Source organism: Protopterus annectens, chromosome 1.part2 (assembly GCF_019279795.1).
Source record: "Protopterus annectens isolate FY-2018-M chromosome 1.part2, PAN1.0, whole genome shotgun sequence".
NCBI lineage: Eukaryota > Metazoa > Chordata > Ceratodontiformes > Protopteridae > Protopterus > Protopterus annectens.
The window spans coordinates 484,221,544-484,249,497 of NC_056727.1; the positions used below are offsets into that span (position 1 = coordinate 484,221,544).

Genomic DNA, 27,954 nt, shown 5'->3' on the forward strand with positions numbered 1-27,954 from the left:
GTTACTGCCAGGGTCAGAATTCGATCACACTACAGCTTAGCTTCACCAATTACATGCATGATCACTTCTACTGCCATATTATACGGTACAATTCAATGCATTATATAGTATTTTGATTCTACACTGGCACTTCATATGTGTTTCTATATATATTTTTCTAACAACATCGATCCGCCCATATGCATCTTGTTCCGTCCTTTACCTTGACCGTGTGTATTTGGCTGTCCGGCAACGCTACTCTCCACATGTGATGTCCCACCTTCCCCTCCTTTGCCTGTAGCACCCTGTTAGGACGTCCTGTTTGGTAGGCACATGTTCCGCTATATGTGTTTGACTTCTCTGCATAGCTAATCATCGATGCGGTGGTTCAACAACCCGACTTGTCCACATGTGTACAGTTATGTGCACCGTGGCGTGTGCAAACCTATATGGTTTGGACGGGTACATACCACATGCGGGATGTACACATTCTGCAGACACATTCACATGCAGCCATTTCCATATCGGTACCTGAGGTGGGTTGGTGACATGTGGGGTACGTATTTGCCCGCCTGGCACTGCCTAACACAAACTTCTTACCACATTTCAGGTATGCACATTGTGTGTAGGTGTATAGCTGCACAAGGATGCTAGCTGGTTTGGGTGCACAGGTATACATGGGTGGGACTTACATGCTACAATGAGGCTATTGTGTATTACATCTGCATGCATGGGTTCTGCTTCTGGATATTACACTTAAACATACGCCATCCTGTGTATGCGACAGACACGTTGCTGGGTGTGGGATATGTTGCTATGCACATGTTTGCCTGTGTTTAGGGTATCTTGGTTCCTTCCTGTTGTTATGTCGACACAGCTACCCGGCTATGTACTCTCACTACTGCTTGTGACCATTATGGTTGACACCTTTTCCAATGCCCATAGTGGGACATGTTTTGTGGAAACATCGGATTTTGCAGGACAACACATACCCACAGCAAGTGGAGTTGACAGAACTTCACTTGTTTGCCATAATATACGCTTATTCTGTTAGCATTTGGGTTCCTTATTCAGTTTCTTATGCCATGTATGTGTTTCATATACAAAATATATGTTTTATGCTACTATTACAGGTATATTGGGGAATATTTTGGCAGGGAATCTCAGGTCATTTGCCAGTTTTTCGATTTTTGCCGGGACACAACTGTCCAATGAGGGACTGTCCATGGCAAATTGGGACAGCTGGTAACCTTGGTGACCATGCCCATGTCGCTACTGGGGTTGCCACCTTTTCCAGTTGCCAAGGTGGGATATTTTCGACTCACATCTGATTTTACAGGCCGACACATACCCACGGTCACTATATAGCATAGAACTTCACTTGTTTGCCTAAATAAAAGCTTATTGTTGTGGCAGTTTGGTTGCTTATTCTGTTTCTTGTGACATTTAGGTATTTCAGTTACAGAAATAACCAATTCATGCAACCATTACATTAAATACGGGATATCATTATGTCCTACAATCTTAGCACATTTGCCGTTTTAATATTTTTATCGGGACACAACTGCCCATAGAGGGACTGCCCTCAAAGTGGGACAGGTGGTAACCTTAGTCGCTACTCCTATGTTGGTGCGGCGCGCTGACATGCTGCGGTACACCTTTTCTGGGTATGCCCACTGACAGTGCATTGCGGGACAAACACGGTGTTACGCGTATCCTTTGTTCCTTGGACGGGTACACTTAGGGCTTCATGAGTTGTATTTGCTTCTCCGTTTAGTTGGGACGAGTACTATGTTGCATACTCTACGTGCGTTTCATTCTGCACGGGCCCTGGCTGCTGCCATTACTATTATGGGCGGACCGTGGCAGTCAGCACATTAGGTTGCTCACCGCCTGCTGGCTTAGCCACGCCTCCGGACGCATCCTACTTGGGCTCGCTCACGTACACTACGCACGTGTCTGTGGTTGCGGCGCGCTCTCATTACTATGCATATGGCGCTACTACGCCGGCTATTCACTGCACCGCCGGCGCAGGCCTTACGCCAGCCTTGCGCCGAGCTTCATGAATCCTGGGGATTGTATCCCACTTCCTAAACTATACATTCTGAAGAATTTTGTATCTTCCCAAATACCTTTTGTATAATTTCCACTGCACATTCCTTAAATTCCTTTATTTTAGTAATATAGGGAGGAAATTGTCAGTGTCTCATTTCAACTTGATTACCCTGCATCTTTGATATTGTATTGTTGCATGATCTGAAATAGTTATTGGCTGTGTTTCAACACTTTCAATTAAATATCCATGATCCTGTGAAATATAACTTCTATTCAGTCTAACACAGTTACTGTACCTAAGAGAATATGTACTTTCAGTATGAGTTCTTACTAGTAAATTCATATCTTCTAATCCAAATATTTAGAAATATACCTATATTTTCCCATGATACATCCTCACTATTGCAGATTAGGTTTCATTCTCCACCCATAATAATATTCCCTGTTGAAAGCTAACTACTTTTCTTATAATTCTCTTAAATCTCATTAATAGTAGTTTAGATGTAATATAAATGCATGCCAGTGTAATCTTACTTCTCTTCCAATAACTGTTTTGGTCAGAAATCTAGCATTATTGCCTTTCTTTTGCTTTTCTATCACTACTGGAGCCCATATCACCATCCGTCTTGATATCTCTGGTTTCCTTTGACTCTTGATAGTTTGCTGAATATCCATTCTGAAATCCTTTCTTTGCCAAATTCACATGCTCATTTATATCTCAGTGTCTCCTGTAACACTATTTGCAACCCATGCTTCTTATCCACACGTGCAGTGTCATTTCCATTATGTAATTGATAATGCAATCATTCTGATTAGAAGCTATTACTTTCACATATCCCATGACAGTTTTTTTTAATACATGTCTACAGCTTACAACTTGCACACACATATTAATTTATGCCATGCTGCTCTTATATGCAGTCAGTTTCTACATTTTTAGGTACATTTATATGCACATTCCAAAAGGGGAAGATTGCATCCCATCCACGCAAGGGCAGTTATTCCAAATAAACAGCTACACTCACAGACTACATATTCTAAAGTTAGGTTTAATCATTCTGGAAATGCATGTTAAGGCCTGTGTTCCCTCTGGCATTGATACTGTTCATTCTTGTCCAAGAACAAAAACACTGTCAGAGTTCATTCTTATCCCATCTCTATTTCTCCTCCCAGATATGAAAAAAAATTGCATGTTTTCAGTTAACTGATTTTAAAGAAAAAGTGTACTGATTGTGCTGTGTTATGTTTTATACTGAAGTGCTAAATGTTGCTTGGAATGCATTCACTTGCAAACATATTCCCTTCAATATGTCAGACAATTTTCACTGAACTACTTGCCAGTTCGCTTTCAATACTAATTATTGTGTTTGCCATGCAAATTATTCAGAATTCATGGTACAGTCATTTCCTGATTAACTGCCCACACCTGCAGCCAATCTCCAGTGGCAAAGCTTTGGTGGTAGAAAAGCAACTAATACATTTACAAACATACAAAATTCCTCAAATGCCATAATTTTTAATGCTTTGTGTTTTCTAATTGGCTTGCTCAGAAAAAGAAAGAGTAATGTCCTCCTTGTCTGCAGCACAAAACCAACATTACTCTTACGCTTCACCTGTATAATACCAGAGGAAAAAGCTAAAATCTTACACATACACATGATCACTACACTTCCACACCCATTAGCTCAAGATTACATTGCAATGCTTACATCCAGCCTTTATCTTGTTATAGTTTGAACACCAGACACATTAGTCAAGAAAAAAATACTTTATCACTAGCATAAACATTCACCTGTATTTTTAAATACATCTGCATACTGTACATAACTACTTTACAATACAGCATAGAATTTTCTTCAAGAAATTTGAAGAACCTTTTCCTACTTACAGTTACATCTTCAGTCCTTTTATTATACTTCTAAACATAGGTAGGTATTAGGTTATCTGCCTGAGTGCATTTATAAGCCTAAGCCAGAGTGTGTCAGCTTTTACCGCCCCATTGATTAATTAACTGAACCTCTGTCAAGCAGAGCCAATGAAGTGATCCCAGGGGTGTATTTTCTGTTACCCATCCACTCGTCAAGGTTTCTCTTGAAGAGTGTTAGTTAATGACAGAATTCTAATTTGGAGTCTTTCCACCAATTTAACATACTCCACAAACTTCCAATCTTTTTAAGCCACTTCTTGCAGTAATGTAGATCTCAAGTCCAAACTGTACTGTATTGAAATGACACTTCAAAATTTTCCCATTTACTTCCCACTTTCACATTACTACTGGTATTATTCCTCATTATGCTGACCACCCAATGCCGCTCTCTGGTTCAAGTCAAAAGTACTCCTGATTTTTCTAGTCATCTCCTGTGCTTTTTTTCCTGCTGCTCAACTGTTTACCTTTGGAACACTGAAAAATATTTTACTGGCTGACTATGGGCGTTTGTTATCAGAAGACTGGGAGAGAGCCCCTTCAACTTGCTGGGTCACTCTAAAAAATAGTTATTTTTTCTCATTAGCCTGTTCTACATCCAAAAATGTATTTGATCTTCCAGGAAAATATCCTAAATACAGCTGCATATAACAACCTGAATCTCACACCTGGTTCTCAACATCATTTGATTGCAGGATTAACCTTACTTCTCTTCTGTCTGGTGTACAGTGAATAATTTTCCACAAACAATGCATTGGGGCTAGCTACTCAGTGGTGTAAAGCTTGGCTCTAGTTGATTTGGTCACACTGAATAATGTTGATGTGACACCCTGACTCCATGTATAAATGGAAAAAGGGGAGTGATGATAATGAAGAGGAGTCTGTTGTCCTCAACTGTTAATAATTTCCCCTTCTGCCACAATTTTGTCAGGAGCAGCTCCTTCTGCTGGTATGACTGCATCTTTACTACTACCAGTCTCTGCTTATTTCTCAAGGGCAAATTTGGAGCATACAATTTAACAAATCCCACTGTGGAATACGAGTCTTGTTGCTTATATGTACTGTCATAAAATTAAGGCAGTCTATTTCTCCCAATTTCTTTGCTGCAGCAGAAACTCTTGGGTTTCTTCTGTATATTCTTAACTCTACTATTCTTCTGAAACAGTTCTTAAGAAGCCTCATATTCAGCCAGTCTTTCAATCATGTCAACCTCTGACTGATGCAGTTTTTATCAGCTCATCTCAAAGTTCTTCTATTCTTTCTAGCCTTTTGTCATTTGGCTTTATATATTTCTCCAATTTCTCATTTATTTGAAACCTGTCTAAATCTATTTGATGAATTTTTCCTCTAAATTTATGAAGCCATCTCATGTACCAAACCCGAGATCTGAACTGCTTGTTTTGGTGAACATCTGCAGCACTCTTCCTCACTATAATTTCTTCTTCTACTCCTTTTCTAGTTGATTTTTCTAAATTTCTCCAGATTTCTTTTTCGTTGACATTCAGGCAGGATGGTGCTGGCCAGTAAGTGAATTTTACTCCAGTGATCATCTTCCATTGGCTTCTTGTTTTTATTTTCTACACTGAAGAGAAGATTGATTAGAACTCTCGCAGAGTGCAGCCATCTTGGACTCTCACTTTCCACCAATGTTAAGAAGCTGTGGAACTGGTATGTATGTATGTATGTATGTATATATATATATATATATATATATATATATATATATATATATATATATATATATATACACATACATACACACACACACACACACACACACACACATTCATGGGATGTGAGGACTTGCCCTACCTGTTAGTATGTGCAGGGAACCCCTGCAAAGGCGATCATTTTACACTGGCCAGTTACTTCATATAAAATAATCAGCTTTTGTGGTTGTAGGAATAAGCACTTCAACGTGAGGTATTGTAATATTATTTCCACAGTAGAAGTAATACTATGGAGTTGAATGTTTGTATGGGTCTGTGTCTGCACTGCTATACCTAGCAATGTTGTAATTTGTCTTTACACCTGAAATGTATAATCAATCAAAAACCTCTCCTCACACAATGACTAAGTTTATTAAAACCACAGAGTTTAGTGTTTTCATCCCTTGACTTAATAATGGACTTTTTCAGAACCAACGTCCAATGCCTCTTGATCTCTTAAATAACACTGGCAGATCACATGATCAAATTGCAACTAATCAAATTTAACTTCAATTAAAAAAAAGTAAAATCTATCAAACTATAGATTAAACACAATCATATGTAAATTACAAACTAGAGAAGAAGAAATTATAGTGAGGAAGAGTGCTGCAGATGTTCACCAAAACAAGCAGTTCAGATCTCAGGTTTGGTACATGAGATGGCTTCGTAAATTTAGAGGAAAAATTCATCAAATAGATTTAGACAGGTTTAAAATAAATGAGAAATTAGAGAAATATATAAAGCCAAATGACAAAAGGCTAGAAAGAATAGAAGAACTTTAAGATGAGCTGATAAAAACTGCATCAACTGACTAACATACAAAGCTATGTCAAACCCAGAGCTGTTGGACATGCTCCACTTAAAGAAATCCCAATCCCTCCTTGCTACAAGCTCTAGGGACCTTAACCTTGTCACCACAATAAACAGAACATGCTGGAGGGATAGATTCCTGTCCCAGAGACTTCCCATACTCTGGAACAGACTACCTATCTATGTCAAACAGAGCTCCTCATTAGCACTCAAGAAAAATCTTGATGATTGGATGGGAAATGGGAAATTCACCCCGGGGATCACTTCTGTGGCTCTGCTCGACAGGGGCGTAGGAAACTAATTTTCTTGGGTGGTGAATGCCAGGGTACATTTTTTGGCTAGGCTTGTATGGGCCCTAGGGCCGATAGCCTAGTACCTACCTATGAACCTATGAATTACGAGAAGACACATAATATTAGTTAGACTTAAAAATGGGACCAAAAGAAATATTTTCACTACCAGGATAAGTAAGCATCAAGTTTTAAATGCCACTTCTTTTCAACTGTCACAACTTTAGTCAAAAAAAAAAAACAACACACAAACTTTTTAAAATTTGGGCACACATCTGTATGTTTGTAAAGAGCACTGTTACAGTCCTTCCTCTTAATATAGCTGTAGAGTTCTCAGATTCTATTAAAGGATGCTCATTTTTCCCACATGGTACGTACTGGAACAGCTACATGACTGCCTTAGTAATACAGTGAGATTTACCAATACAATAAATATCATACATATAAAATGTGGGAATCGTGACCAGTGTAGATTTATACTTTGACAGTTTACCTTTTACTTACTGCTTACCATCTCTTTCTAGAATTTTGTTTTATATTTGTTCCCCTCTGAAAAAATAAATCTTGGACTAACCCTGAAAATATTAACCAAACAAGGAAATAATTTATCCAATTCCTTTTAACTATATTATAAGCATCAAATCTGCTTGAAAAAGAAGAAAAAATGCATTAAAGTCTATAATTTTTGAATAGAAATGGTTCACAAATAAATAACAGAATGTTACCATTTTGTCTTCAATCAAGAATAATGCTCCAGGATCTGCAAAGTATTTTTTACTCCATAAACAGAGCTGGGAGACTGCCTACTTCAATTTTCAGATCAGTCTCAAAGAATAAAGAAAACATTCAATTTTCTACTTTTTTAAATCAATTTTATGCACACAGAACTCTGACATCACATTGCTTTTAACACATTTTTTATATGTTTTATGTCCTTGTGATCCTCACTTAAAGCTTCATGTGAAGACTTGACAAACATGCCTGTTTAAAACATAGACTGTGTTTAAGATTTATTGGCCTGCAACTTTGTAACATTTGGTACCAGTACACACAATCTCACAGACATCCTTGCAAAGACTCATCCCCCATCCTGAGAAGGCCACAGCATACTGCTTATTAATCGGGTTTCTATGGATACCGAACACTTTTAAACATAACATCCATTAATTCCTTCAGCACTTTGTCTTCAATTATCTGTCAATACAAACAGAGAATGTAATTGTAAGACACTTGAAATATAGCTACTACTACTGTGAAACTATATCTTGTATAATCATGCATCTGTTTTTCATTTTGCTTTAGACAAACATATTATAAACATTTTATTTGACTCATTTGTGAAGAAACTACAAGTCAATATGCATTTGTGAAGAATAAACAGGGGATATAATAACCTTACATAACAGTCCTTTCTCTGATACCATGAGTGTCATCAACAATTATATTTTGATACTTTTTAATTTGATAAACTATGCTTCGGCATCATAATATTCATTATCTTCAATGACTTGTTCATTAGATGAAGTGGCATTGCATGTGCAGGTGAGAGTAAGCATTTTGCGATCACAGCTTTTAGAACAGAAAATATTAACTATAACTAAAAGTAATACCAATTACTGTAATGATACCTTGTAGTACACTAGTTCTTGGGTTATCAAATGCATCACCCAACCATCCAAAGTGTCCATTGTTTAGCTGTACTGTCCAAACCCTTGTCTCTTTGCTCTATGAAACTGGCTAACTTTTTTTGTTCGTCATGATAGCCACTAATATAGGAGCAGCAATGACTTCCTATGTGGGCAGCTAGCATTATGTTGAGTACCAGCTGATTTTGTAATACTAAATGTCACTCTTACCCAAGATGCAATAGAAGAGTCTTTGTGGGTTCTGTTTGAGCAGCTTTATTTTATGCAAACATTACTAAAGAGGCTTACTAACTACAGTAACATGTATACAAACAACTGCGATTATGCATGCTCTCTCTGGCTTCTTCTTCAAAATGGCACTAGGGAATGCACGTGTCTGAAATTTATACGCACGCGTACAGCCTTGGATGCTTCTTAAAGATATAGCACGCACACACTTGTGCTCTGATCTACATCCTCCCTCTGAGGAATATAGATTATACAACTGTTATGAGAATATTTGGCATGCAGAAATCACAGGTAATCCTTAGTCATGCATTATACAATACTAAATACACATGTATATACAGTCAAGTTCACATTGCTGTGTATTTCACACTAGGCTTTGATACTTGCCCATGTTGTGTGACATAAAACTAGTAACTGGAATGGTTTCTGTAAAATGATTGACTTGTGGAATGTTCAAATTTTTTTCTGGAATGGAATCAGAATTTTGAACACGTTCTGGGCTAGAAATAGTGTCCGATTCACTCAGACTTAGGAGCTACATCACAGAAACTATGTTATGATTGCAATAATGATGGTGATGATGACTCTGGTACAGGAAGTAGTAGTCTACGATTCCTCCTATACTCCACACGTTCGGAATCTATCAAGTAGGATTTTGGCTCAGCACAGATACTTGCATTCTGTCCTATTAGATCAAATCCTTTTGTTGTCTGAATTCATATGGTCTCTCATTCCCTCAACGGATGAAGTGATCTGCTTGATCTGTCATAACTAGATTTTTTTGAATATTATGCTTTTTAAACAACTGAGCCTTGATGGCTTTACTGTTCTTAGGTTTAGGCCGTAACAATCTGGAATAAATAGCTAGCATAGTTCTAGTTTGCCTGGAAAGTAGTCTTTGAGCAGGTGAGCCAAGAATATCGTCATGGGGTATGTTTCTAAGATTAAACAAATTCAAGAACACATCAGTATTGTCATACTTTGACCTTTCAAGTAATTGCTTTGCACTCTGTACCACTTGTTCACCTAGACCATTGGACTGAGGATATTCAGGACTACTAGTGGCATGTACAAAGTCCCAGTCTTTCACAAATTTCTAAAACACCTGGCTAGTGAATTGAGTACCATTGTCAGAAAAAAAATTTGTGTGGACTACCATGAACTGAGAAATGACGTTTCAATTTGGTAATAACAGCAGTGGATGTTAAGTTAGGTAGTAGATTAATCTCAAACCAATCCGAATAAGAATCTACCAAAACTTAGTAGTGTTGATTGTTCCACTCAAAGATATCAGTTGCTACAGTAGACCAAGGTAGTTCAGGAATTGATCTTAGCTGAAGTGGTTCTCTTTGCAAATGCGGTTTAGTATTATTGCATACTGAACAAGAAGAAAGTACATAATCAATGTCTTCCAGTAATGAAGGCCAAAATACTAATTCTCTAGCTCTTCTCAATGGATGTTGACCCTGGGTGACCACAACACAAAATCTGGATATATTCTTGTTGTAAGGAAGCAGGAACAAGAATTTTGGGACCTTTGAAAATAATGCTATCTTCCATCAACAATTCATCTCTGTAAGGAACATATGTTTGCACTTCAGGTGGTAAACTAGATTGCTTTGATGGCCAGACATTAATATAGTGATTAAGCTTTTGTAAAATTGGATCAGTCTGAGTGTGATCGCTTAAGTCTTGTGGTGGAAAAATTACGCACTGACATCACATCAAAGTAAAAATTTGCTCTGTCAAGCTGTTCTGTTGTATTTTTGGGTGATTTAGATAAGGTGTCAGCCAGGGAGAGCAATTTGCCTTTTGTGTAGACCATTTTGAAATTATACTTTTGCAACTTCAGCATCATTCTTTGTAATCTCGCTAGAGCGGAATGCATAAGCTTCTTTAGAATAGTAACTAGATAATGAGTGCCAGTTTCAAATTTGAATAGCTCGACCATAAATATAATCATGAAACCTGGAGTGTGCAAATACTATTGCCAAAAGCTCCTTCTCAATTTGAGCATACTGCATCTCAGTTTGGGTTAATGTTCTAGATGCACAGGCTACTGATCTGCTCTCAAAGTACAACTGGACCTAGACCAAATTTGGAAGCATCTCAGGAAAAAGTAACTGGTTTATTCACATCATAGTATCTTATTGTAGGTGGGGTGGCAATTTTCTGCTTGAGGTTTTCAAATGCCTTCTGGTGCTGCCCCAAACATGACCATGCAACATTTTTGCGTGTGAGCTCTCTTAAAGTAGCTGTCAACTCACTGAAGTCTGGTATAAATTTGCCCAAATAGTTGCCATGCCCAGGAAATACTGTAAAGCTTGTACATTACCTGGTGCTGACATCTCAAGAATAGCTGCTTGCTTGGTCGGGTCTGGTCTCAAGACTGTCATACATGCGCAACCTCTCTAAGTCTGAATTTACACTTCAGAGGATTAAGCTTCAAGTTTACTTCACATGCTCTGTCTAGAACTTTCTTGAGGTTTCTGTCATGCTCTGCTTCACCACTGCCTCCAACAAATAAATAGTCTACTATAATGGCACAAAGATAACCCGAATAAATTTCTTCCATTGCACAATGAAAGACTTCACTTGCAGAATTTATTCCAAATGGCATCCTTGGGAATCTGTATCTCCCAAACGGAATACCAAAGTAGATAGAAATGAGGATTTGTGATCTAGCATCATTTGCCAAAATGACCTCTTTGCATCCAAAACAGAAAATATAGTGGCATTCAGTATTAGAGCTGCAACTTCAACTGTGCGCATTGGATGATACTGTCTCTTTAATGCTTTGTTCAGATATCTTGGGTCAGTGCAGATTCTGATTTCACCTCAGCCTTTTTTATGGGCAGCTACCATGGATGACACCATTCAGTTGGTTCTGTTACTGTACAAATCGCACCTTGCTGCACCATTTTATCCAACTGAGCCTCAACTTTATCTTGCATCGCTATCAGAACTCTTCTTGCTGGTCTGACTACTGGAGTGACCTCTGGGCATAACTTCATGGAATACACAACTGGAAGTTTGCCCAACTTGTCATCGAAGACATCAGCATACTCTAAGAAAATGACTTTGGAGAAATTAGAACTTGATGAGCATCTTCTGCGTGGAGACATGCATGAATGGGCGTACCTTCGTTGAAGGTCCTGCTTCAGGGCTGGCAACTCGGCATGTAAAAATCAACTACCAATCATTAGCGGGCCGGAGTTCCGCTGTGGCGACCCCTAACCAGGAAAAGCCGAAAGACACAACAACATGATGAACTTCTTTAGTAAAAGAAAGCAGATTAATTCTTAAACTATCTTTGAGACCCAATAAAGATTGTACTGGTCTTCAGACTACATGTTGTAACAGTTCTCGTCCAAATAACATGAAAGCACCATTGAACGTTCGGTTTGAATTTCTTCACCTCCACAAGCACAAAGTCTCGCACCACTGGTTACATTGAGTTGTTCATTAGTTCTCACTCTAGCAAATGTGTCTGCTGATATTACATTACAATTTGAACCAGTCTACTTTGAGCTCTGTGGATTTTCCATTGATCCAAACAGTACAAAATACTTCACTGCATCAACTCTTTCACCAAGCACGGATACACCATCCACATAGAAAGCTGACTGCTTGGGCCCTACTTGATCAACCTGATTTTTCTTTTTTTACAACTGTATGAGGCTTACTTGATTTAAAAAAACTTTTGGAAATGGTTCCATTTTTTTTACACTTGTGACATTGCTGACAAAATGCTAAGCACTTCTCTCTTCCCTTTTAGACTCATGATTCGCACCACAATTGCGACAGTTAATAAAGCTAGACCTAGGTTTTGCTGATTTATGCTTATACTGCATTGAGCTGGTGCAAGCTCCACTCTTAGAACTTTCTGGAAACCCACGTGCCTTCTTTGGAAACCCTATAGCTGCCACATTCTTAGGCTAGCTCCTGTTTGCCATGTGTTGCATATGATCTACATTTGCTCTGGAGCATATGCTCTTGTTACTCGCAAGCATACTTGTCTGTTTTTCTGTCACCTCATGGCTTTACTCAATGTTAAATCACTGTCACAAAGTAAAATATTTCTCACAGCAGCACTGTTAATACCACACACAAGCCTGCCCTTTATCAGCTCATCCTTTAAATCACCAAACCAACACATTTTAGCTCTGTTTTTCAAGTCACTTATATAAGCTGCAAATGTTTCCCCTGGTTTCTGATCTCTCATGTAAAACAAATGCCTCTCTAATGTGATATTCATCTGGGGGTCACATCTCTGAACTTGCGCTTCAGACACTTCTGGGTCTTCCCTTGATTCAACCTGTACAACAATGAGGAAGTCTGGACATTCTCCTTCATATACTGCTGGTGCATACACAAATGAAGGCTCTTTATATGGCTTCCGACCCAGCTAGGTTTAGCAAAATGAATGCCCTGGAGCATGCATCTCTATCTGCATAAGTTGCTTGTATAAAAAATATCATATTCTTTAATTCTCTGCAATATTCTGATCAAATACAATTGGTAGAGGTTTTTGAAATCAGTCTGCCATATTAACACATGCCAGCAAAGGGTATTTGTAAATAAGCAGAAACATATACACATATGCCAGTATTTGTATTTCTCCAATGCATTTATGCTCTGAGCTTATGTATTTTTTCTTTTTGGGCTTTTCAGAATCATGTGAATGAACAAATTCATAGTACCTTCGAATAACTGGACTTTGAGAAACAAATTTCTCGGGCATTTTGGTATTGTTGCAATATGGTTGGAAAGGGTATAATGTTAAATAATACTAAAGTCATTTATCATCATTTTAAGACACATTCGATAACTTTATGATGCAAATGAATAACTCATGAGCAGTGTACTCTAGTAATGTTGTCTTTTGCAAGAAAGCACCTCTTTTCAGTGTAAGAAACATGTAATGTAACTGCACAATTTAAATAAATCAAACATCTGTTTCCAAAAACACTTTTCGAAGTAATTGCACTTTTCAGTGTGCTGTTATGCAGTTATCTGTAATGTCCCCTGGCATTACCTTGCTAGGCAACTCTTTATAGTACAAGAATCACTCTGTAATGGCGGCACTTTGTGAACAGACACACCCAGCACAAGAAACTTTTCGAAATGGCTATACTTTGACTGTATTCCATGAAATAGTTGCATTTTGCACACAAACTCTTTAAAATACATGCATAGCAACAAGCACACACTGTAAGCACTTTTACACACTTTGAGATACTTTGAATAACTTTAATTACACACTTGATATAATACAAAGCCGTAGTTATGCCCAAATATAGCACTATTCGTTTTGCTGGTTTAAGCCCTTTTCATGCCCTGTGTACATTTCTTGTGCTTGTTTTAATCTAGACATGGCCAGCTTTGCCTTAAACACACTTTTTTCTTTAAACATGCTCATTTTGCCTTAAACGTGATCATTTTGCTTTACTGTTAATAGTTTCATCAAATACTTTTATTTTAAACATTTTTAGTAAACTTTTTGAGCTTTCCACTTGCCTGATAATGCAGTTTGTACCCTTGTAATGCCCCTTTTTTGTCTTTTGTATCAAATAGTTTGTGCTATTTCTCATTACCTTTGATTCTTTCTGGCTCTGTTTGTGCTCTTTTCTCTCAGTTTTACCCTCACTGCGATCTTTGCACTTCATGGCTCCGAATATTCTTCTCTTTTATCCCAGTTCTGACACCATGTCACTCTCCTATCTAGAACACAATAGAAGAATCTTCATGGGTTCTGTTTGAGCAGCTTTATTTTATACAATAAAATCACTATAGAGGCTTACTAACTTTAACTAGAGTAACTTATGTACAAATTAACTGTGGTCATGCATGCTCTCTCTGGCTGCTTCTTCAAAATAGCCCTAGGGAGTCCACATGTCTATAATTTATATGTGCACATACAGCCTTGCATACTTCTTAAAGATACAGCATGCACACACTTATGCTCTGATCTACACCACAGTTCAAATTTTAGTAATTTCTTGATTTGCCATCCTGCTGTGATGTGAAGTACAGCTTGCTACCTCCTGAAGAATTTAAGCAAGCATCTTGATTTTGAGCACTGTCCTTTTCACTCCATACCCAGGAGTAAAGACTAAAAATACTTGCTCTGCCCAGGGAATTGCTCATTTATTTCTCAGACTGCCTGTTGGAGGGGTTTTAAAATATTGAAAATCAGGAGTGATATAGCCTACAAAACAACATCCAGACTGGTAGGCACGATCACCACATATGTAATAATAATCCTCTCTCATGCCAAACCCCAAGTCATAGCTTTTTAAGTATAGAGAGTTCAACACACTTTCATGTCTAGTGTCATTGCATCTGCTGGTTCCCTAAAGTCCCATTTCTGGCATAACATGTGGCTGCAAAGCTGAAGACACAACCTTTGAAAAATCAGTCACATTGCACCAAGTTACATTAACAACACAATGTTGCTTTTCAAATGTCACTTGAGATGCAAGGATTGGAATCATGGGAATCCCTGCCTTAGAATGATGATGTATATGAGGACATACCCAACAGTTTGTTCACATTTAAGTCCACAGCACACTGTCAAAGAACCAACAGGAAACTATTTTCTCTTGACCAGTTTATAAGAAAAAACAGCAACAAAAACAAAGTAACAGTACTTGTTCTCACTGGATTCATCATGGACTGTCATCAGAGTTGGATTTACTATTTTAATCTTTCATTGGGGCAGATGGTTCATCCTTCGCACTTCAATCTTCCTTCATTGACAAAGCTGATTTGACTGGGCCCTCGCACACATCTCCTGCAATGTGCCAAGTGGATCCAAGTTGGTAGTCCTTCACAATGGATGGCAGTAAAGATCGTAAGCAGAACCTGGAAAGGGCCTTTCCACTTTGAACTCAAAAAGTTATTTCTCTGGAACATTTTAACATAAACCAATAACCAGGTTGCAACTGGTGACAGGACTGGTCAGGAAGTTGAGGAAGAGCTTGTTGTACAGTTCTATGGTACTGCTGCAAGAAATAAGTTTTGTGCAATAAGACCATACAACATAATTCATTAAGAGTTAATTGGTCATTTGACACAAGGGTGTAGCTGGAAGGGCCATGGGTCCCCCCATTAACATCTCATAGGGGTTCAATCTCCTTGTAGTATTTAATGTGCTTCCCCTTTAAGGGTCTCTACTAATCCAGATAACTGTGGATAGTTGGACAGTAAAGACACAACTTATAAAATCTTATATAGCTTTCTAGTCAGGGAATTATTAAAATGTGTTCCCTGATCACTATTGACAGTAGAAGGTACCCCTACTGTCACAGAATCTGCCTTACAAGGGCAAGCTTCCACCCGTACAGAAAATATACATACTGTAGATCAGTGTGTGATAAACCTTTAAGAAGTTTTCCAGTGAGTCAGCACATGCAATGCATACAAGAACTGAGCACGTGCAAGAGTGCCATTTTGAGTAAGCAGTCAGATAGTTCATTTAGGTTTAGTGCTCCTGCCATCCATCCTGATGTATTTATATACAGTAAACTAAACGAACACCCAATCCTCAACGTCTTCTTAATGCACATAAGTAGACCGACATGGTATGAAAATGGGATGCAGAGTCACAGCCATGAGGCAATCGGTTAAAGTTGGAGGAATATATAGGAGTAGATCATTCATATTGCTCAAACGACTCAGAAAACAGGTCAGAAACAAATTCCAGATACTAAAACTTGCTTAAATTATTTCTTTTGGTGTAAATATAAAATTAAGCACTCAAAATGAGTGTCTTGTTAAACAAAATGTCCAAAACCAAGACATACTGATAAAAATATCTGAAATAATTAAGAATGTTTGAAACTAACTGAATTGCATAAAATGCACAAAAAATTGATTTTTTTTTCACTATGTGCTACTTTTTCATATTAACTAGCACTACTCAAAATATCCAAAGTGTGCAAAGTGATTGCAAGTGTGCATTATTACAATGCAGTTATTTTGCAAAGTAAAGTTGTTTCAAAGAATATTTTGTAAAGTACATTTGTTTCAAAGCATATTTCACATAGTACAGTATTTCGAAGAGTTTATTGTCCATCTGAATGTTATTTACTACAAGTACCTGGTGTGTGTGAATGTTCATACATAATTACAAGGGCAATTTTGCATTGTGTTTTACTTTAATCCGTGGCATGGCAGAAGGTTTTCACATACCCGCACCACTTGTGTTTGATAATAATATTGCAGAAAATTGGTGTGTGTTTGAGCAGGATTATGATATTGTCATACAGGCTGCTTTTTCTGTCAAAAACACACATACAAAGGTATTTACTCTGCTTAACTTAGCTGGTTCAGAGGCCACTGAAAGACAACTTTCTTTTGAGTATGTACCTGCTGCATTTGCAGGGGAGGGGGAAGACCGCCATATAGTGGTACTGGCTGAAACAAGGGAAGACCCAGAGTGCTTAAAACATAAATTTAAAGAATGTGTAACCCCCAAACGAATATTACAGTGGAAAGGCACTTATTTTACTCAAAGGATCAGAAGCCTGATGAAACTTTTGCATCATATACAACTGACTTGAGAAACAAGGCTAAAACATGCCGATTTGGTGAGTTGAGAGATGAGTTGATAAACGGCAGGTTTATGTCTGGTATTAATAATGAGACAGTGAGAGAGATTTTGCTTCAAGACACTGATTTAATGTTAAATAAGGCCATTGAGATTTGTCAGACATATGAGCTTAGAGAAAGGCACACAAGTATGCTTACAAATGAATAGTTGTAGAAGGCACAGTGATAAAGCTCATGTTGATAGTATGCAACACATAGTTGAAATAAACAGGCCCAAGCATATGGCAGCTACTGCAGCTCCTGTAAAAGTCCCTGGGAAACTCAGTCTTTCCAGCAGGTTCCAGGGCATGCTCAGTGAAGCACAAGGGTGAGTCAAAGTCAAAACATGTACCCCCACCCAGCTTCATAGTCAACTGTTGTAACTGTGGTAGAAATCATGAACCCAAAAGAGAAAAGTGCTTAGCTTTTGGTCAGCAGCATAAGTGGAATCATTTCAAAAGATTTTGTAAATCAAATAAGGCAAATTCTTTTATTAAAAGAGGGCATTCCAAGAGACAAGTTGATCAATTAGAAAGCTGCAACCCTACTTTTAAGTTGATAATGTGTCTGTGCTTGGTGAAACAGTCAACATAGATTTGTGGGGAAAGAATTAAGTCTTTTGTACGGTTTGGACTAATGGGAGTCCTGTACAGCTCAAAGTGCAATGTTATGTCAGCAGAAACATTTGCTAGAGTAAAAGCTGCAGAACAACTTGATTTGACAAAGTGTGTTGCTTATGATGGTGAAGAGATTCAAAACAAAGGCTCAGTAGTGCTTTCATGTTAGAGAAACACACCAGCCTGCAAATAGTGAAATAAAACACACATTCACCAGCACTTCACCAGGGTATCTTCTTTATTCATAAGCGATCTGGTACCTCGGCCTTTCTCATGCACTGTGTCACTTTAAAAATGTAGGATGAATTAATAGTTGAATGCAAGCTGCTTGTGTTAATTGGTATTAACTAATTAAATGAATGAGTATTTAAGTCAATTGTAAAATGTAAGCTTTGTGATCCGTGAAGACGAAAGGCCGAGGTATCAGATTGCTTACGAATCAAGAAGATACCCTGGTGAAGTGCTGGTGAATGTGTGTTTTATTTCACTATTTGCAGGCTGGTGTGTTTCTCTGGATTTGTTTGACTTTTCACTAGCACTTGCACTAGTTTGAAGATGCCACAGGCAGCTGTAACTCCTGGGCAGTCTAATTTGCCAAGAGGCATTTATTTTGCGGACTTTGTAAATGAAAGAGAAAAAAAAGTTGTTGGATCCCTGGAATGTTGGCGGTAATCATGATTTAGATGGGCGATTCCAGCAGTTGGAGAGGCTAATGGCTAAAGAAGTTGCTCTCTTTTTGGACACTCGGCTTCTGGAGAAGTATATTAGTCTAAACCTAACTCCGAGGGGGTTACAGATTGACAGGCTCCCTGCTACTGAATTTTCGGAGGAAGAGTGACCTCTTCGAGGAATGGAAAATGGTATCTTTGGAGTGTCCCCTGAATTGGGTCCGTATTTTGGTAAAAAGAAATATGCAAACACATGAAATGTTAAAGGCTGAGATTTTGCACTTGCAGGACGAGGTGGTGGAGGAGTCCTGTTATAGAGTGCAGATCTCTAAAATAAATGAGAAGATTTCTAAACTTGAAACTGACATTATTCGGCGGAAAAGGAACAAATTAGTAAGGGACCTACAAAAAAGACTATGAAACGGGGATTCTTTTTTTCATGGCAACGTGAAACGACGCAAAGTAGGTCAAGGGTTAGCAGTGGCTTCCAGAAGCGGCGTAGTGTTTCCGCATCATCTACGGATCAAAATACTAAAAGATATGCTTCTAAAAATGTAACTTTTACTGACTCTGCAGTTTCTTCTAATACAGAGACTGAGGGGGCCGTTGGCATTTTAGTTTCTCCCACTACAGAACATTCATTTCAGGCCGATAAATCTGGCCGAGGGAGAAATGGCAGAAAGGGGAGAAACCACTATAAATGATGTACAGCAGAGTGAGTACAACGAATGGACACTAGATATTGTAAATTTGTCTGATTTGAATTTGTCAAATGAAATGAAGATTGTGTTATCTAGGGGTAGTAAATTTGTACCTACACATTTTCCTTCATTGGCTGACTTGTATTTTGAATTGAAAAGATTTAGTAGAAAATTACACTTAAAAGTTTTCTTTCAAAAGAAAGATACAAACTCTGTTGAAAATGAAAATGTTCATTTTGACTAAGAGTTTGATGAAGATTTATTAAACATGTCAGTTTATGATTATGAATTTTTTTGTTCAGATGAATCTACTGAATATTCTAGTTGTTTTCATACAGGATATGGAAAATTAACATTACCCCATCTGGTAACTGACAAAAAATTTACACCAAATTTTAAGGTGCCTGCCATCTCTATGTTTTTTAAAGTTTTATTTAAAGAGATTACTGTGACATTATCTGAATTTTTAAGGCAAAATAAATGTTACAATTTAAATAAGAATGAATGGTTAGCTCTTAAAACCATGGAGAAACAAAAGACTGAGTTTATCTTTAAGTGTGCTGATAAGGGAGGGAATTGGGTTATTTTAAATAAAGCGCACTATTGTGAACTAGTGGCTGACTTGTTGAATAATACAGATGAGTATAAAAGCTTAATGAAGGACCCTATAATAGAATTTAATGATGAGCTCTTGACTTTATTAGAGACAGGGGAACATTTTGGTTTCTTTGATCATAAAGATATATGCAAATTATATATTAAAAAAACTATTACTCCTATTTTCTATGCCTTACCTAAAGTGCATAAGAATTTGTATAAACCCCCGCGTAGGACAATTGTATCAGGAGTTGGTTCCTTCTTAAGCAATGTTAATATTTTTCTGGATTTCCACCTAAAAGAAGACTTAAAGAAGGTTGTGGCACATATTTCTAATACTCAGGAATTATTGCGTGAATTATCTCAGATTAGATGGCAACAATAATTTTATTGGGTTACCATTGATGTTAATTCACTTTATACAAACATCAATTTAAGATGGGGTTTGGAATCTATTATGGAATTGTTGGGTGATGGACCCAGAACTACCTTTTTGATCAGTTTACTTGAATTTAGCCTAACTCATAATTATTTCTTCTTTAATAATGAGGTTTTTTTGCAGAGAAAAGGAACGGCTATGGGGGCTGCTTTTGCACCTTCATATGCTATTATTTATATGGGATTTTTTGAGAAGAAGTTTATCCAACTTTGTTTTTTAAGAATAATGTTATATTATATAAGCGGTTTACTGATGACCTTATTTTTATCTGTAAGGGTGATGTTAATGAATTTTTAGACTTTTTTGAGTCTTGGAAATAATGAACATGGATTAACATTCACATATGAATTGACTAGGGAACATATCAATTTTTTGGATGTGACCCTTTTTGTTGATGGAGAATTCATTGGGTTTATGCCATTTAGGAAGTCGACTTCAGTGAATATGTTTTTGCACACTAAAAGCATGCACCCTGAACGTTTATTACAATCTTTACCTTTGGGTGAATTTAGAAGAATCTATAACCACACGAGTGATGAGAATGAAAAAGAACATGAACTAAATAAAGTCATGTTACGGCAAAGGGAGAGAGGTTATGATAAAAATTATCTTTTAGAATGTAAATTTAAAGTTTTGGGGGATGGTTATGATGGGCCACCTCCTCACTCACATGAATACTTTAGAAATGGGAGAACTGAAGAGAAAGTGTGTGATATAAGGGAAAATATTGGGGATAAGCTTTTTTATGTTACTAGATTTTCCCCTTTTTTTGAAGGAGTTAATCAAAATAGTGAGAAAATATTGGTATATTGTGAGTGAGGATGACAATATTGATAATCTGTTCCCAAAACATATTACTTTCTCCTTTAAAAGGGGAAAAAAATCTGAAATAATTATTAAATCATAACTTTGTGAAAGAGATTTATATTAATACTACTCAGTTGTACACTTCCATGTGGTTGTTGTAGCATTTGTGACAGGGCTAAGAATGAGTAATATTAATGGGACATTTATTCCTAAATCATATTTTAACTGTCGATCAGTATTGTATATTTTGGGTTGCTTTTGTGATGTTTGGCATATAGGACAAACTAAACGGATGGACAGGATCCGAATATTGGAACATTTAAAAGACATAAGAAATCGGAGCAAAGTTAGTCCTGTTGCCCAACACTTCCTTACTAAACATGGTGGTTCTTCTAGTAGTTTAATATTTTGTGTATTGGGTAAGCCCTACCTTAATAGAGGTGGAGATTATATTAATAAATTAGAAACTAGAATGATAAAGTTTAAAACTCTAAAACCCTTAGGACTAAATCAGGAATTAGCCATTTAAATATTAGTGGCAATATCAAGCATTCCATATAAAGAATGATAATATATTAGGAATATATAATTGTTTTTTTATGTTCTGTTTATATATTTTTGCATTGTATTTAGTGATTAAACAATGAATTAAATGTTATTTGCACTGTGTCACTTTAAATATGTAGGATGAATTAATAGTTAAATGCAAGCTGCTTGTGTTAATTGGTATTAACTAATTAAATGAATGAGTATTTAAGTCAATTGTAAAATGTAAGCTTTGTGATCCGTGAAGGCGAAAGGCCGAGGTACCAGATCGCTTATGAATAAAGAAGATACCCTGGTGAATGTGTGCTTTCATGTTACTCTACTAGGAACAGCTATAACTTGCAATTTTTCGTAGTCAAGAGACACTTGCAGTTATTATTAAGCCTCAGATGGGACTGCTTTAATTTAATAAAGACGTTCATCGTGTAAGCCTGAATGACAACAGCTAAATTTCGCCCAAGCTGTTTTTTTCTGTGCATGCTGATATTTTTGCAGGCAAACTACCAGTTCTGTACTACATGAAGTTAAACCCAGAGGTCAGTGCAGTTGTCTGACCAACACAAAGTTCCAGCAGCTATGCAGAATACAGTCAAAGTAGAGCTAAACAAAATGGTGCAGCTAGGAGTAATTTCTCCAGTAGAAGAACCTACTGAATGGGTATCCTCAATGGTGGTAGCTCATAAGAAAAGCTCAGATGATATCAAAATATGTATTGATGCAAGCGATCTGAACAAAGCATTAAAAAGGTCTCATCATCCAATGCAGACTGTAGAAGACATTGCTGCCCTTATATCAAATGCCATTGTTTTTTCTGTCTTAGAAAGAGAGAGTTCATTTTGGCAAATTTTGCTTGACCAAAAATTGTCCTTCTTAACCACATTTGGAAGATATAGATTTCTGAGAATGCCATTTGGAATAAATTCTGCCAGTGAAGTCTTTCAGTGTGTGATGGAGCAAATGTTTTCAGGCAATCCAGGTGCTATTATAGTAGATTACATTCTAGTAGGAGGCAATGGTGAAATTGAACATGACAGAAACCTCAATAAAGTTCTGGAAAGAGCATGTGAAGTGAATCTTAAGCTGAATCTTCAGAAGTGCAAGTTTAGGCTATGAGAAGTTACTTAGATTGGTCATTTGCTTAGCAGTTCAGGTTTACGACCAGATCTTTCCAAGCAACAGCAATTCTTGAGATGCCAACTCCAAACAATGTCCAAGCCCTACACCATTCTCTTGGCATGGTCAACTATCTAGGAAAGTTCATTCCAGATTTAAGCCAACTTTCAGCACCACTCAGAGAGTGGACATGCAAAGATGTAATTTGGTCTTGGTCAGATCAGCACCAAGGAGTACTTGATGTCCTGAAACAAAAAATTGCTAACCCACCAACTCTAGCTACTATGATGTTCACAAACCAGTTACTCTTTCCTGTGATGCTTTTCAGTTTGGTCTAGGTGCAGTCATTCTTCAAGAGGGTAGATCAGTAGCTTATGCACTGAGAACAGAGATGCAGCATGTCCATATTGAAAAAGAGGTCTTGGCAATTGTGTTTGTATGTTCAAAGTACCGTGATTATATTTATGGTCAACCTATCTGGATTGAAACTAACCACCAATCTCTTGTTACTATTTTGAGAAAGCCTATACATAGAGCTCCAGCTAAACTGCAACATATGATGCTGAAATTGCAAAAGTACAATTTCAATTTTGTTTATACTTTATCCAGATCGCCCAGAAAAAAAACAAAACAGCATTAACAATGAGCAACTTGATTTTGCGGTCATGGAAGTGAGAATTTTTTTTCTTTCACGTCTTGATAATCTCAGAACTCATACAGCTTCAGATCCAATTCACTACATGGTAAACCACTTTATCAGTCGAGGATGACCTTCAAAGGAACCTTGCTTACCAGTAAAAGTGCAGCCATATTTTCCATACAGAGATTTTTGTCAGACAATGGTATCATCATGAAAGGTCCTAAAGTGATTGTTCCAAAATCCTTGTAACAAGAGTATACCAAGATCCTGCATCGTGGCCTCCCTGGAACAGATTCTACCAAAAGAAGGGCAAGAGGTCTGGTATTTTGTCCTTCTGTGTCAAGAGATATTGAAAAAGTACTTTCATCTTGTTCAGTATGTAGTAATACAAAGCCACATCAGCAAAAAAAAAAAAAAAAAAAAAAAAAAAAAAAAAAAAAAAAAAAACACACTTCAGTTAAGCCAGATTCCTTAACTACTTTGCTAGACAGTAGCCACAGATATGAGTGGAACAGTAACATTATTTGGTGTTAATAGACTCTTGTTCAAATTGGTTGAGATTCACCTACTTCCCAACCTAACTTCCAGTACTGTCATTACTAAGCTGAAGCGACATTTTTCTGTCCATGGTAGTCTGCACAAAGTTATTTCTAACAATGGTGCACAGTTTATTAGTCAGTAGTTCAAAGATTGGCAATAGAGTGGGACTTTGTTCATATTACGAGTAGTCCTGAATACGTTCAGTCAAATGATTTGGCTGAATGTGCAGTTCAATGTGCAAAACAGCTGTTAAGAGAAATCCAGACATGACAATACTGATGTTTTCTAAAACTTGTTAAATCTCAGAAACATTCCTTATGATAAATCATTTTGGGTCACCTGCCCAGAAGTGTTGAGACAAATCAGAACCACATTACCAAGCAGCAGTAATTTATTGGTTCTAAGTGCTAACAACAAAGCAGTGAAAGCCCAAATGTTGAAAAAACATTTGTCCCAGAAGTCTTACTATGATAAAACCAGCAAACTGCTCCATTCTTTACAAAAAAGGGAGATGGTGAGGATGCAGACATCAAAAAGTTTTGATCACATTGGATTTGTGAAATGTTTGTGTCAAGAGCCAAGAATGTACATTGTGGAATGACAAGGAGTGGAATTCAGACAAAATCAGAAGCATCTTTTACCAGTGTCCGAACCAGTGTTGCAGCATCTTGCCTGTGACAAAGACTACTTCTAAGAGTAACTTGTCCAATGTTCCTGTTCTGGTGGATATTTCGTCAGCAATCCCCATTCCCCAATGAGTGTCCCGTGGTGCTAAACCCAACATGTATGTTATGAGATCAGGTCACATCTGGAAACCTACTTCCAGATACACGGGAACCTGGACATGACTGTTTTTCTTTATTAGTGTTTGTATAATTGCATGACTACTGAAATGTTGTTGTTTATATGTGACAGCTCAGTAAAGAGGGAGGATGTAGATCAGTGTGTGTGATATACCTTCAAGAAGCTTTCCAGTGAGTCAGCACATGCTTGTACAATAAACTACTTAAACACCCAAGCCTCAACGTCTTCTTAATGCACATAAGAGCAGCAACACACACACTACTACCAATACAAACTGTAAATTACAGACCTCTGGCATCTAGACAAAGTCCAGCTGCACATTAACAAAAAGGTCCCCAAGGTAGTGGTAATCATGCAACTTTAACATTCAAGTGTTTGCTATCACTGTATATTAGCCATACTGTGCAATTATTAGCATACTGAAGTATCAAAGAGGAGACATGAGAGGCATACATTTTTCTTCTTTTGGCTGCTCCTGTTAGGGGTCAGCACAGCAGATAATCTGTTTCCATTTCTTCATGTCCTGTGCATCTTGCTCTGTCACACCAACCCCCTGCATGTCCTCTCTCACCACATCCATAAACTTTATCTTAGGCCTTCCTCTTAGATGGCTGCTCCATCCTTAGCATCCTTCTCCCAATAAACCCAGCATCCCTCCTCAGCACATGTCCAAATCAATGCAATCTCACATCTCTGGCTTTGTATCCAAACTGTCTATTCTGAGCCAATCCTTAAATATAGTAATTTATAATCCTGTCCATCCTAGTCACACCCAATGCAAATCTTAACATCTAACTCTGCTACCTCCAGCTCAGACTCCTTTTTGTCAGTGCCACTGTTTCCAATCCATACAGTACAACAGGTCTCACTATCAACTTGTAGACCTTCCCTTTCACTCATACTGGTACCAGTCTTGTCAGCAAATCACTCCTGACACTTCACCCTGCCTGCACAATCACAATCACCATTATTCTGAACTGTTGATCTCAAAACTACTCTCTGCATCCTCACCATTCCTCTGTCCTCCCTCATTTACACACATATATTCTTAGTCCCACTGACCTTCATTCCTCTCTTCTCTAGGGCATATCTCCACCTCTCCAGGGTCGTCTCTACCAGTTTCCTACTCTCACTACAAATCACAATATCATCTGCAAACATCATAGTCCACGGGGACTCCTGTCTGATCTCATCTGTCAACCTGTCCATCACCACTGCAAATAAGAAAAAGGGCTCAGAGCTGATCCTTGATGTAATTCCACCTCCACCTTGAATGCATCCATAACTCCTACCGCATACCCCACAGTCACACTGCCGTCATACATATCCTGCACCACTCTTGGATACTTCTCTGCCACTCCCGACTTCCTCAAACAATACCACAACTCCTCTCTAGGAACCCTACCATATGCCTTCTAAGGCCACAAAGGGACTCGTTTGGACCTTCTCTGTACTTCATCAACATCCTCAGAGCAAACATCATATCTGCAATACTCTTTCCTGGCCTGAAACCGTACTGCTGCTCACTGATCATCACGTCCCTTCTTAACCTAGCTTCCACTACTCTTTCCCATAACTTCATGCTGTGGCTGATCAATTTTATCCGTCTGTAGTTACAGCAGCAGCTCTGCACATCACAGTTATTCTTAACAGGTACCAATACACTTCCCTTCTCAGGCATTCTCTCACTTTCCAAGATTCCATTAAACAATCTGGTTAAAAACTCTACTGCTCTCTAACACCTCCATACTTCCACAGGTATGTCATCTGGACCAACAGACTTTCTATTCTTCATAGCTGTCTTTACTTCCTCCTTGCTAATCTGCTGCACTTCCTGATTCATTATCTCCACATTATCCAACCTTCTCTTTCATTCTCTTCATTCAACAGCCTCTCAAGTACTCTTTCCATCAACTCAACACATTCTCCTCACTTGTGAGTATGTTTCCCTCATTATCCTTTCATCACCCTAACCTGATGCACATCTTTCCCAGCTTGGGCCCTCTGCCTTCCAATTGGTACAGGTCCTTTTCTCCCTCAAGTGTCCAACCTTTCATACAACTCACCATACACCTTATTCTCAACCTTCACCACCTCTCTCTTCACCATACTCATCTCTTCACCATACTCATCACCTTGTGCTCCTGTCTACTTTTCTTCATCCCTCTGACAATCCCACTTCACCAACCTCTTACTCATTCAGCCACCAGGTCTCCTCATCCGCCTTCCTCTGTCCAGATGTCACACCAAGCACCTTCCTAGCTGTCTCCCTTACCACCTCTGCCGTAGCTGCCCAGCTATCTGGTAGCTCTTAACTGCCACCCAGTGTCTGTCTTACCTCTTCCCTGAACTCCACCTTACAATTATCCTTTTTCAGCTTCCAATATTTGATCCTTGGCATTACCCTCGCTCTTCTTCCTCTTGATCACAGTCATTTTCAGACCACCATCCTATGCTGCCTAACTACGCTTTCCCCTGTCACCACTTTGCAGTTTCCAATCTGCTTCAGACTGGCCCTCCTGCATGGTATATAATCCACCTGTGTGCATCTTCCTCCACTCTTGTACATCACACTATGTTCCTCCCTCTTCTTAAAATAAATATTCACCACAGCCATGTCTATCATTTTCCCAAAATCCACTACCCTCCGACCTTCTGCATTTCTCTCCTTAACACCATACCTACCCCATCACCTCCGCATCCCCTCTGTTCCCTTCACCAACATGCCCACTGAAATCTGCTCCAATCACCACTCTCTCACCCTTGGGTACACTTCTCCACCACTTCATCTAACTCACTCCAAAATTTCTCTCTCATCCATCGCACACCCAACTTGCAGAGCATATGTACTAACAACATTCATCATTGATTCCAGCTTCATAAACATCACTCTATCAGACACTCTTTTCACCTCCAAAAACACTCTTGACATTGTTCCTTCAGGATAACTCCTACCCATTTCTCCTCCCATCCACACCATGGTAGAACAATTTGAACCCCCCCACTGATACACCTAGCCTTACTCCCCTTCCATCTGATCTCTTGCACACACACTATATCAACCTTCCTTCTCTCCATCATCTCAGCTAGCTCTCTCCCTTTAATGTCATACTGCCAACATTGAAAGTTCCTACTCCTACTTCCAAACTTCTACCTTACCACCTCTCCTCCTGCCTCCAGGCATACCTTCCCCTCTTCTTCTTTCTGCCAACAGTAGCCCAATTTCCACCAGCACCCTGTTGGCTA

The 27,954-nt window shown here is 38.2% G+C and overlaps 1 long non-coding RNA gene across 1 annotated transcript in view; it reads right to left on the reverse strand.

Annotated features, from left to right (window-relative positions):
* Nucleotides 1-7,612: 7,612 nt before the first annotated feature.
* Nucleotides 7,613-27,954, reverse strand: part of LOC122789738 — a 40,653-nt gene continuing 20,311 nt past the window's right edge. The window contains exon 2 of the long non-coding RNA XR_006362870.1: nucleotides 7,613-7,961. This is a non-coding gene — a long non-coding RNA (uncharacterized LOC122789738). The remainder of the gene's footprint in view (nucleotides 7,962-27,954) is intronic.